An 8,857-nucleotide genomic window follows, 5' to 3' on the forward strand; every position below is an offset into this window, starting at 1 on the left:
TGACCCTTTTATTTAAATTTATTTGAATAGACCTCCATGTAAACTCATTAAAGGCTACATGATTGTTTTATATTTTAATATGTGATAGTAGAAAATCATTGTGTATAATGAGGACTATGAATCTGATATTTACTTGCATTCTTATCTTTTTTAAATATTATTTATAATGCCTGTAATGAGTTTAAAATTTAATTATATTGACTATTTTTGATAATCATCATGTCCTTATAAATTCATTTATACTTTTTTTGTGTAATATAGTTCATATATTATGTATTAAATAAATTGGTAAGGCCCTATACTGTTATTATTTAAGGAAAGTTTATATACACTATTATTTTATGCCTACCAATATTAGTATTAATTGTTTATGTAAATATTTTGTCTAATTGCCTTGATTTTTGTATAGGCCAATGGCATCAATGTTTTTCTCAAAGCAAATTAGCTTAATAATGCCACATTTAGACACATGATTCATTGATTTCTAATATTCTGTACTTGTGTATGCATTACTAAAATAGTAGTTAATATATTTCATTTATAATGTATGTATAAACATATATTCATATTTTTTTTAACATTTTTAAATTTAAAAATTATTACAATACCTATCTACCTTTCTGATATTGTTACTATTATATAATATTCTTTGAGGCAGCAATAAAAAAAATGTAAAAATTTATTTGACTTATACTGTACTATGTTAGTTCAGGAGATGAAGTGTGTGTGGGCAGAAACTAGTGTGTTGGAGGTTGGTGGTGTGAGGTGTATAGTTGTCACTTTAAGACCTAAATTAGATGTTTTTTGAAGAAAAGAAGTAAGCGCATACGCTTTCAAACAACTCCAAGAAGATTCACACAAAAATAATTACTTTCCAATAAAGTAGTATAACAGTGTATATTACAGTACATTGAATAAACTCGAGCGGAATAATAACGCACATAAAAAAACATTCATTTTCTTTTCGAAAAGTGCCCTCTCTAGTTTTCTATTAATTTATTAATAATTATTATTAATTAATGAGTAATATGAACATATTTTTAACATTCAATGCTTGAAGCTGGTTCTACTCCTAACAAAGTTTCATATCTCCAAATTTCATTAACGTATTCAAAGCACTTCAATATTAAATATCACATTTAACATAAAAATTCGGGTTTTGGATAGAATTTTGCTTAAAAACATATACAAAAAACATCGATAAAAAATACTTTTCGTATTCAAAAACATTTGATACTTGGTATAAATGTTCACTATAGGTTGCTCTATTCACAGAAGAAAATTGCATTCATGAACGTTTTTTGTTGGTTGTTTTTTTTCAAAATAGTTATTAGCTTGAAAAAAATGAGTTGGAATTGTATGGTCTTTCATAAGTGTACATTTTGTAAAAACGTAAATTTAAAAAATCAGTGATATGGCTTGATAGTTATTTTTTGCTTGCAATATGGATGGAGCAACCTATATTGAACATTTATACCAAGTATCAAATGTTTTTGAATGCGAAAAGTATTTTTTATCGATGTTTTTTGTATATGTTTTTAAGCAAAATTATATCCAAACCTGAATTTGTAATGTTAAATGTAATTGATTTAAGTGCTTTGAATACGTTGATGAAATTTGGAGATATGAAACTTTGTTAGGAGTAGATACAGTTTCCAGCATTTAATGTTAAAAATATGTTTATATTACTCATTAATTGATAATAATTATTAATAAATTAATAGAAAACTAGAGAGGGCACTTTTCGACAAGAAAATGAATGTTTTTTATGTGCGTTATTATTCCGCTCGAGTTTATTCAATGTACTGTAATATACACTGTTATACTATTTTATTGGAAAGTAATTATTTTTGTGTGAATCTTCTTGGAGTTGTTTGAAAGCGTATCCGCTTACTTCTTTTCTTCAGAAAACATCTAATTTAGGTCTTAAAGTGACAACTATACACCTCACACCACCAACCTCCAACACACTAGTTTCTGCCCACACACACTTCATCTCCTGAACTAACATAGTACAGTATAAGTCAAATAAATTTTTACATTTTTTTTATTGCTGCCTTAAAAAATATTATATAATAGTAAGAATATTAGAAAGGTAGATAGGTATTGTAATAATTTTTAAATTTAAAAATGTTTAAAAAAATATGAATATATGTTTATACATACATTATAAATGAAATATATTAACTACTATTTTAGTAATGCATACATAAGTACAGAATATCAGAAATCAATGAATCGTGTGTCTAAATGTGGCATTATTAGGCTAATTTGCTTTGAGAAAAACATTGATGCCATTGGCCTATACAAAAATCAAGGCAATTAGACAAAATATTTACATAAACAATTAATACTAATATTGGTAGGCATAAAATAATAGTGTATATAAACTTTCCTTAAATAATAACAGTATAGGGCCTTACCAATTTATTTAATACATAATATATGAACTATATTACACAAAAAAAGTATAAATGAATTTATAAGGACATGATGATTATCAAAAATAGTCAATACAATTAAATTTTAAACTCATTACCGGCATTATAAATAATATTTTAAAAAGATAAGAATGCAAGTAAATATCAGATTCATAGTCCTCATTATACACAATGATTTTCTACTATCACATATTAAAATATAAAACAATCATGTAGCCTTTAATGAGTTTACATGGAGGTCTATTCAAATAAATTTAAATAAAAGGGTCATAATATGTCTTCGTCTCCAGTTCGTGGAAATTGAAGTTAGGATTCCATCATTTCAACAACAAAAAACATTCAAAATATCCTGTCAGTTTGCGTTCAAGACCTGCAACCTGCTTAGTTTTTAATACGAGTACTGCTTTCTATACACATAACTTTGATTTCTGCAAAAAAAAAAATACTCTGTAATAATGTACTTTAATTACTGTAATAATCTAGGTATAGATTATGTTGACCGGGCCAGTGAGAGGGCGATCGACTGTACTACCATAAGTCCTCTAGTGTATACAACTTATTTCTTGTCTACAAAGTGTATAGTAGTATGCTAATAGTACTATTATTAGATTAGGTAGTTGGGAGTAGTTTGGAGAGATACATTTATTTATAAAAGAGTACTGTATAATATGGAACTATCTGTGTTAGCCGCCTTTGTATTTTTAGATATAATACCAATAGGTACTATGTATTGGGAAACAATTCAACAGTTATGAATAAAAAAAGTCCTATGTACTCTGTATGTTGGAGGAAATAAGCATAAGAGCAAAGAAAGCCTTGACCACAGGGTGTAAGTCACTATTTTGAATCAGTAGTATGACTTCTTAAGAAGTAATTTAAAAATTATCATTGTATGATCAAAAAGAAATATTATAATATCTAACTTTCTCCATTATATAAATATATTATTTTATCCAAGGGGTTGCAAACACAAGTGTTCACATGTCTTGTTAAGTATTGCACCTTTGTCCTGTCTTTATGTTGTCTGTAATGTCACTGCACTAACGGGTGACCGGTAAACGAGCTTCGCTCTTACGGTTATCCATCCATACAAGTTGTTCATCTCTTATGTTCAGAAATTGAAATGGTAAATAAACTGAAACTGAAACTGTGTTTATGTGGTACAGGTTGACGAGCCAGGAATGATGGTAGTGCCAGTATACCGTGTAGTTTAGCCTCAAGGCAGTACCATGTAGCTGGAGTAGCTTGGACAAATACAGTAGAGATTTATGAGACTTGGTGTGTAATGATTCAGTATGATAAATTTGTGCTGTGAAAGACAAAATTGTAGAATTAGGAAGAAAATATTGTAAAATATAACAAGGAAATTATACTATAGTATAATTAAGGGGTAACCGTATAATATATAATTAATAGTAATAAAGGCAATGGCAATTACTTATATTATGTATACATTACAATATTACAAATAAATTCATATAATTATTATTTTATTATAAGGAAATCTGTTTTAGAATGAGAAAAAGCCGTCCCAACCCAGATTTGAACCCAGCTATCAATAAAGCTATAAAACAAAATAGACCATATTGTAGCCGGACTGGGTAGCGTAGACTTACTTGAGGCCTAGGCATAGTACGATTAGCTAGAAGGATACAGGTCAACCCGTACCCATGCCATGCCAACACGCTCGTACCCAAATTTTGGTTTACATATATCCAAAATTTTGGCTTACTCGTACCCATCATGGGCTGCCTAGTAGTAGTAGTAGTAGTAGCCTAGCCTAAGGCAGCAGGCCCGGCCCTAGCCTACTACAACTTAAGTCTAGGCCTATGCCTAGTACTAGTAGGCCTCTAGGAGGCCTAGCCTAGCTAGGCCCTACCTAGTAGTTAACATCATACATACGCCCTAGAGCCTAGTAGTACTGTAGCTACCTACTCTACTCACTAGCTAGGCCTAGGTAGTAGCAGTAGTAGTTATTGTAGTAGTATTATTGTATTGTAGTATTAGTTGTAGCTGTCCGGTGATCCTTGGTCACTTGTCTAGATCCCCTAGTAGGCCTAGGCTAGGCCTAGTACGTAGTTATTCTTCAACAGTCACACAATTCAGATTCTGCCGGCCGCTGATTGCTAGTGAACAGGGGGAGGGAGAGAAAGAGTTAGAAGAACTGAAATAAGCCGTGACGTATAATAAACATCATACAAAATAATAAAATAACTAACGAATCCGTATAATATAATAATGTTGTATGTTATAAAGTAAAGTAAATGCGTTTGATATAATACAATTATATTATAATATAATGTATTTTATTTATAATATAATATTAAATGTTCATAATATAATGCTAAAACCAAATAATATAATACAAAAAGTCAATAATTTGTTACATTTTTCACATAATATATTAGAAATAGATATAATATAATGCTAAAACCAAGTAATATAATGCAAAACGTATAATTCATTACAATACAATATATAATATAATAAAAAAATGATATAATAATATAATATTTTGAATACTTCAGACAGCTGAGGCTTGCCATAATATCATACAACCAAGTATAATATTATATTGAAGTGTTAACAGCCTAGAGGTCAATAAAGAACATGCTTTTTAAAAGGTTAAATATTTTATTTGTACATTACTTATTTATCTCGTCGTTAATTAAAAAAGATTCAAATATGTAAGCCTAACTGTATATGTTTCTACCAATGCTAATATATAATTCCCGTGAATTTGAATTTAATAGCTTCCGAAATATTACTCATTGTATTCTTCGTGCGTATAAAAAACAAGAAATAATTGTATTAATTGATATTGAATCTAATTTCTCTATGTAAAAAAAAGAAATTATTATTAATTGTGTATGTCAATATGTTGTTATACCTCGGATCGCTGGCATTTGGAAATAAACGGCGCAGATCTAGGCAAGAAGAAGCTAACAAACAAATATTTAAAAATACTACAGTACATGCCTAATGTAAAGCCGTCACTGCCACAACGACCTTTTAAATACAGGCGATCAACGAACATTCACACAATATGAAAGGTTTCAGCAGTTTGTATTCGGTTTGGCTTATAGTGCCGAATAAAACAACTAAAGTGTCTGGTATAAAAGCTAGCTTTCTGCAGCAGACCTTTCCATTTTATCATCACTCACAAGTTCGTTCAAACCCCATCATAAATCACAAATTAAGTCGACGTTACCTTGACAGTAGGCGGGGTGCATTTTTGTCGAGGAATACCCCGGCAAGGATGTAGTATAAGTGCTTTAATAGGTGAAGGAGTACAGGGACAGCGTGTGTCTTTACTTTCCAATGTAATTAGGAAATGAAGGCTCATACGCTACCTCAGTACTAAGTACCTAACTGCTTTTGCTATTCCATATGGAAAGTTTGATTTCATATCTACACAAACAATATTGCAAGTTTGATCTCTAGATACCGATAACCAGCATGAGCCCGGATGTCTGCAAAAGAATGTTAAACATTCGACATACAACCAACCAGATACATTGTACCATTTCGATATTTAAGTTCAATAAAAGATTGCATTCCAAACACATAGGGGCCTACAAATTTGTTTTAGAATTTCCCTACCTCCGATTTAATTATGTCGTCTGAAAGCGAGATCGTCACGCACACGAAAAACCGACGATGGTGGATGTAGCAGGCAATGTTTCAATATGTCTGAATGTCAATAACGGACAACCACCTGTCAATTAAATCACAAGTTCATTTGAATGTCACGTGCACTTAGGGATTTAATTATAAGCTACATTACAGATAACACAAATCACATTGAACGAGACATTCAAACTGGAGTTAATCTTGGTTTTCTAAGATAAAAACGGTCTTTAGTAAGCCTACAGTGCAGTAATAGATTCTTTGATTTTTCTTTCTTTTAAATGAATCTTGAAGTGACCTGAAGTGACACTAGTTGACAACCCCCTCCCCCACAACAACACCTACACAAACCAATCAAAACTATTAATATGAATTACTGATACTGATTTTATTATTCCGATAATTGATCGATTGATTGTTTGCTGGCTGATTGATATGTTTGAGTGTAGTATTTAACCAATACATTTTTACACAAAATATTGCTATTAATTAGGCCTATCCCGGATTGTTATTCAGATTGTTGTGTTAAAAAATGTAAATATAAAAAAAAGAACCTTGGTTGATTGTTTGCTGGTGGATTGATATTTCTGAGTGTATGAATATGAAGATTTCCTGCAATTGAATAGATCGGGCTTACTCATCAACAAAACAAAATCACTTTCACTTCAAAACTATATTATGGCAATGGTAATACTAATGTATTAGGAATATGGTTAATTGTTAGGTTTACAATTTGGCGGTTATTGGTTCGAGTCAATTCCTGATAAATTATAAATACGTACAGGTAATTAAGGGCATTATACTTTCTATTTATATTTAGGCCTACGTGACATAAAGCCGATTTTCCACTAGGCGAATTTGTTCGCGCGAATCGAACGCGCCAGCTTTTACGCATGTGTATTCATGTTTACGTCTTCCAAATCCTTCTCTACGCATGCGTATTAGCTGACGCCTTCGATTCGCGCGAACAAATTCGCCTAGTGGAAAATCGGCTTTAGAGGACAATAAATATGTATTTTCAAATCAATTATTGTCCTAATAAAGCTACCTAGGAATTTAGCTAACTAGCTAACTATATGTTTTTACATGGGAGTTTTATTAGACTCATTAATCTTTAGAATGTTTTTTGTACGAAAAATCAACAGCGAAAATATGGAATTACCGTAAAGTTATGCTGACAATTTCCATTTTCACTTAATTAATACTGAAAAAAAAATCGGCCAAAGAATTAGAAATTTCTCAGAGCGTTAAATTCTCCGAGGCAGTTCTACATAAAGGTCGACATTCTAAAAATATATATAAAAATGTATATTTTGTAAAAACTGCCTACAGTTGAACAACAGAACGACCTTTAGAAGCGGACTTCCGCTCAAGAAATTCTATTTCTTAAGATCCTTTTTGTATTTTGACTTTGCTTGATCTATTTTTTAAAAACTGAAATATATGAACTGAGTAATAAATATTATTGCATTGTTGGCTTAATGGGTGTATGTGTGTAATATAGTACTGTATATTTTTTAATGAAATGTTTATTTTCCTTCAGTAAAATATTATTTATAAACAATTCCAACCCCAAAACATTTATTTTATTTCAACAATATTTAACGAGGGTGGTCCATCCAGCCGAAGCTGATCATTAGGAACCCTTACAAAAATACAACATGTAACAATAACAATTAAAATCAATATAATTTTTAAAGATAAATAAATTTAAATAAAGCACAACAAAAATTATATTCAAAAATAAAATGAATAAAATGAAATGACTTTATGACTTAAAGATTCAAATATTTAATTCTTATTGCAGTATAATTGGCACGAATCGACGCTAATGCATTACCCATGTTCCTGCAAACATTCCAAGAATCATGGACTAATTATTACTCCATGCAAGAATACACCAGACCTTTTTTTGTGTCGATAGAAGTCAAATAACTATACAGCTCAATATGCCGGTCAGTTGGTCGGTCGGTCGGTAAACAGTAACTCAAATTTGATCACGCGACTGCAGCCATGTATACGGCCTTGTTGGAAATTGGAAACGCGTCCCCATAAATATCAACGTCGTAAGTAAACGCGACGAAGCCTGACTAACCATGAAAAACGTCGTCTGTATTTTTTAATCAGTAAATCTATATTTATCTTTAATTGCATATCATTCACAATATCACGTGATTCGATGGGTTGGGTTGGTTTAATACATCAACACAAATGAAAGGGGACATTCATACAGATCATGTCAAAAATAATCAGACAAATTACACCCAGTTACGAATTAAATTCACTTGGGGTGTGCATATAACATCGAAAAATTGTGAATAAATTATTTGTGAACAGAACATGAGTGGAAATTTTTATTTTTGGAACAGAAGCTTCCGTTCACACACTGAGCGACAATTATGGTTTTATACTCAAGTCTCTCATACAATTAAAATAGTCTAAATGACCATTAAACTAATATAAAAGTATTACTATTTTATGTAACTCAAAGAAATATCAACCTTTATCTAGGCCTACATTCACACGGAACGGGAGACGGCGCCGTTCAATTTTGTATTTGTATTTAATACGACGAAGTCATCCGTGTGAATGTAGCTTTACATATTAATGAATTATTTGTCTTCAGTTTAATTTGAAACTCAGGATTAGGTTCCACCGTAATCATAATATATGGTAGGCCTATTTGTAAGTATTATCTACAGCAGGGAGAAATTTATCCCCTTTTTCGACATTGCAGTGCCAGCCTCATGTTTACGGAATGTAGAATTCTCTCTTTTGATGAATTG

This window comes from Antedon mediterranea, chromosome 3 (genome assembly GCF_964355755.1).
Source record: "Antedon mediterranea chromosome 3, ecAntMedi1.1, whole genome shotgun sequence".
Taxonomy (NCBI): domain Eukaryota; kingdom Metazoa; phylum Echinodermata; class Crinoidea; order Comatulida; family Antedonidae; genus Antedon; species Antedon mediterranea.